This window comes from Cricetulus griseus, chromosome 9, assembly GCF_003668045.3.
Source record: "Cricetulus griseus strain 17A/GY chromosome 9, alternate assembly CriGri-PICRH-1.0, whole genome shotgun sequence".
NCBI classification, from domain to species: domain Eukaryota; kingdom Metazoa; phylum Chordata; class Mammalia; order Rodentia; family Cricetidae; genus Cricetulus; species Cricetulus griseus.
The window spans coordinates 15,927,327-15,932,041 of record NC_048602.1 but is presented as its reverse complement, the minus strand read 5'-3'; the positions used below and the strand labels follow the sequence as shown (position 1 = coordinate 15,932,041).

General features: G+C 43.4%; 1 long non-coding RNA gene across 1 annotated transcript; it reads left to right on the top strand.

The window, feature by feature from the left end:
* Nucleotides 1–31: 31 nt before the first annotated feature.
* LOC103158687 lies at nt 32–4,214 on the top strand. The gene is made up of 3 exons (XR_003488783.2): nt 32–469; nt 2,863–3,024; nt 3,417–4,214. It is a non-coding gene; the product is annotated as an uncharacterized LOC103158687 (long non-coding RNA).
* Nucleotides 4,215–4,715: the final 501 nt, after the last annotated feature.

The following is a 4,715-nucleotide window of genomic DNA, read 5'->3' as shown; positions in this document are numbered from 1 at the left end:
CTCTGATGCAGGTTAAGGGTAGAGCTTTGGATAAAACATTTACTACAATGGATGCACTCATATGGCTGTTCACCCATGTGAAATCTTTGATGGGAAATAAGGCCAGCTGTTCCTGTGCTGTGGATGTCATGATGCTCAACAAGTCTGCACTTCCTGCTGAAGGCTCTTCCACACTCACTACACTTATGAACCTTTTATTCCGTGTGAACTCGCTGATGTTGAACAATTCCGTGTTGTGTCTAAAGGCTTTCCCATGTTGGTTGCATGTATAAAGCCTGGGAGTGATATGGATTCTTCAGAGTACAGCAAGGTAAGAATTGTGGTTAGGGCATTCCCCAAAGTCACTGTCACACTGGTACATTGTTTATAACTCTCTAGTGGACAATAAGGCCAGAAGGTTGCCTACAGAACTTCCCACACTTGGTGAACTAATAACGCTTCCTCCCTTGCGGACCCTCATGCTGAAGAAGTAAGTATTAGCTGTGATAGGCTTTCCCACATGTGCTACAGGAACATGGCCTGACCCTGTGTGAAATTTTTCATTAGGAACAAGATAATAACTATTGATTTGCCCACATTCATGATATGCATAACACCTTTCTTCACTAGGAACTTTCGTGTGCCTCACAACAGGGGGTCTTCTTATGTAAATGTCCTAACATTCAGTGCACTTATGAAAGCTGAACGAGAAGAAGCCCCCACTGGTTTAGATCCTGCCTAACCAACCTCCACCATTTTGTCCTCAACATCCAACTACATCTGTGTTACGATAAATCCTTCCACCAAAAGCCGCTGACCCCACCGCCAAATGTGAGCTTTATGCCAGCCACCCGCCTGAGTTAGGGCCCAAATGAATACACAGAAACTTGTATGATATACAATGCTGCTTGGCCAATGACTAGGATTCTCATCTGTTAGCTCAGTCTCAAGTATCATAAATCTATATATTTTATAACACTTATCGGATGCCTTATTGCCGTCCCTCCTTGCCGGTGGATCACATTGTTGTGCTGGAGGAGCAAGGGGAAAAGGGACCCTTCCTGTTTTTCCTTTACTTAGTTATGAGTCTCCTTGCTATGTCACTTCCTGCCTGGATCACCACTTCTCTACTACATTTCCCAGAATCCTCTTTGACTCCTAGTCCAGTCTAACTTGTTGTCTCATTAGCAGAACAGTATTTTATTTAACAATCAATAAGATAAACATACACAGTACATTCCCCATCACATCTGCTCCCCCTGGTCCTTTTCCTTCTGTCCTTTCTCCCTTCCCACTGTCTCCATCTCCAGAAGTGGCCCATTAGAGCCACCCAACTCTTGCAGGTACTTCCAACTCCCTCACACCCATTAACCACTCTCATGCCAATATGTGCCTCAGCCTACCAAAGCAACCTGGCTGCAGTTCTCCCTTTTGAGAAGTAGTTGAGGTGATAGTCTGGTTAAACTAATTGTCCCATTTCCACTATCAGAATTTTCTCAAATAGAAAAGAACCTGGATTCCTATACTTCTAAATCTACTTCTTGTATAAAAGAGATGCACTATACCACCCAATCTTATAGACTCAACTTTCATGATATATACTTTTTTTTGACAAAAACCTACTACCTGAGGAACACAGTTGAGTTTGGGAGCAGGCTAGAGACCATGCAGACATATGCAGCTCATCCTGCAGGGGCAGAGGCTGTCCAGGTTCAGGATCCCTACTGGATTATAATACCCCAGGGGCCATTCTAGCTAGAGATCAGTTTACAACCAGCCTGCCAGATGCTCTTCCTAAGGCTGCCCTCACAAAGTAAACTCTGATAAACTTCTGTAGATACTTTTGGACAAACATGAAAATCCCTCTCATTTCCTAGAATGCCTTACAAAGGCCTTCTTACAGTATACTAACCTAGACACTGAGAAGCCAGAGCGAAGACAACTCCTTATGACATTTTTTCCCTGAACTCCCCTGATATTAGGGTTTCGCTTAGGCTTCTGTAGAAAGGACCTCTAGCATCACAGGCAGGAGAATTAAGGTGGCTTTTAAGGTATACCATGAGAGAGATGAGACAGCCATTAAAGTCACATACTAAATGAGGCCGAGGCCATCCTACCTGCGTCAGAGTCCTCTAGCCAACTTCCTAGTCCTGGCCATAAATATTTTTTAAAAAGAATTCAGATTGCCTAGCCCTGGCCATAGATAACTCTGAGTGAAGGGGCGTGGGATCTCTTGACCCAAACGCATTCATTTCTGACAGGGAGCCCAGCTGGACAACAAGGTATCAGAGTGATCCATCTCCTTCCTCTTGGACACAGGTACCACATACTCAGTCCTGAGGGAATTTTGGGTACTCAGTTCTCCTTCTTGTCTCCCTGTTGTCTGGGTAGGGGAACAGCCTCACCTACCTCATCAAACCCCACCATTCAAATGCATTTTCAGGGAATTCCCCTCACTCATTCATTTCTTGTTATAGCAACCTGTCCTGTCTTCTTACTGGGAAGGGTTCTTTAGCCAAAGTAGGAGCTTCTATTTCTTTTGCTTTTATTCCCCATTCCCCTATGTTGGGACCCAGCCCTCATGGGTTCTTTGTGAGTTGTTCTGCAACCACAGGTACCTCCTGTTTTTCTAAGCCCAGCCCACTAACATCCTGTTATGAACCTTTCTTGTTATTGAAACATTATGCCTTGCCCCATCCCCTTCTTGCTTTGTTGGCTATGGGCGGGGGTTGTGATTTCCTTGTTTATGATAGGGTATCGGGGTGCTTTCTGCTAGCAGGTGATATTTTCCCATCTCCTCTTGTATATAAGCTGCTGGCTGCAATAAACCGATGGCATTCGCTTCTACCCAATGACCCAAGTTGTGTCCTTCTTAATCCACAGACTCTCACCTGGTCTGGTTCTTCAGTTGCTGGTGCTAGCACCAGAGACAATTGGAGGTCCCACCTAGAACCCGGAAATCAGAGCTATCCTGAGGGACCAGTCCTGAAGATTGTGGCCACAAGACAAGGAAGAGGGCACTGGGGTTGACAGTCCAACTCAAAAGTAAGTAGTGCTACCATAGGTAAGTGACTGTTAGAATGAGGATTTCAAGTTCTTCATTACTTTTACAGGACCAACTCACTCATTCATTGAAACAGCAATGAACAGGCATTAAAATAAAGACAGTTCGAAGTTTTCGTGGTCTTAGCATTAGACCCTGGTTTTTGACTAGTGGGGGATTATACATTCCCGACTAGGAACAAGTAAAGAGTGATTTATAAAATACTCCTCAGAAGGAAGGGCCAGATGGAGTGCCTATGTCAGTCATTTCCTTATGGAGATTAGTCAAGGATGTCCTCTTGAGTAAGAACATTGAGGTTAAGGAACAAATAGCAGAGATAGGGGAAACCTCTGCAACCGCACAAAGTGACTTTTCTCGTCAATCTCTTGCTAAGGGATCTGAGTCCACTGATAAGGAGGATGAGGATGAGGATCATTTTGAGGAAGAAAAGGAATTGGAAGAGGAAATTAAAGATTTACAAATGCAGTTAAGGGAGATGGGAATGAAGGAAAAACTTAAGAGCATCAAAAATAAACCTTGCCCCCTGCCTGCATCTGTGCCCCCCCAGCTTATGAGAATTATACTACTTGTGTTCCTGATTCTAATGCTTCATCTCCCAAAGGGGTAGTTTTTGGAAAGTCATTGGGTTTCCCTGTTATAAGTCCCTGACCCTAATAATCCACAACAGGTCATGCTGCAGCATGTAGCCCTTAAATTTAAGGAGCGTAAACAATTGAAAGAGGCTGTCTACAGTTATGGCCCTTTGGCTCCATTCACAATAGCTATGACAGAGTCTTTCTCACCATTTAGTCTTACCAGAGAGATTGGCAATAGCTTGCTAGAGCAATGCTTAATGGAGGAGATTTTTGTTAGGTCGAGGGGAATTTTAAGAGACATGCATCATTATGGCTAATATGAACACACAGGCAGGTTTTCTTCAAAGAAATGTTGATTCGTGAAGGCACCATGAACTCTAAATTTTCCCTATCTTTTTCTTGTAAAGATATACAGAGGAAATAATCATTTAAGTCAGAATCTGTGATGGGCCACTGTGTAGGTAACAGAGGCTGCAAAGACATTCCAGGCTGTGCAGAGCCCATCACCTGATTTACTTTATTTGTGTCTCTCATCTCTGTCAACATTCTCCATTTTACAGATTTCCTTTCAATAATAAATACAGGAGATTCCACGGGCTGGTTGATTCATTGTTATGTCCAGCATTTTGCTTTTCCTAACCCAGCTGTTCTAGAAATTGTAGCTTCTTTGAAGTCATTTGCCATTGGCCAACCTAAAGTGGATTGTCATTTAATCAGTTCAAGGGGAGGGCTGTTGGTCCTGTTGTTGTATCCTGTGCTGTTCACATGAGTTGGATTAAGGTGGGTGTCTGAGACTGCAGGAATGTTTATCTGGGTATTCCATTGCTGCAGCAGATCATGACCTATAGATTCACTGGTGTATGAGACACATATGACCTCAGCCTTGCTCTGTGTCCTTCTGACCCTATGCATTCAAACCATCTATTGATTTGTTTTTAGGAGAGATAGGTTTCGAGTCCCTAAGAATTGAACATCTGCTTCCTCAAAAGGCTAATCAGAGCAAGATTTTGGAGTGATAATAGTCGCATCCTCACCTGTGACCAATAATCCCTCAATTATAAGGTTATTTATTTGTACTCTTAGCTTTGATCTTTGCT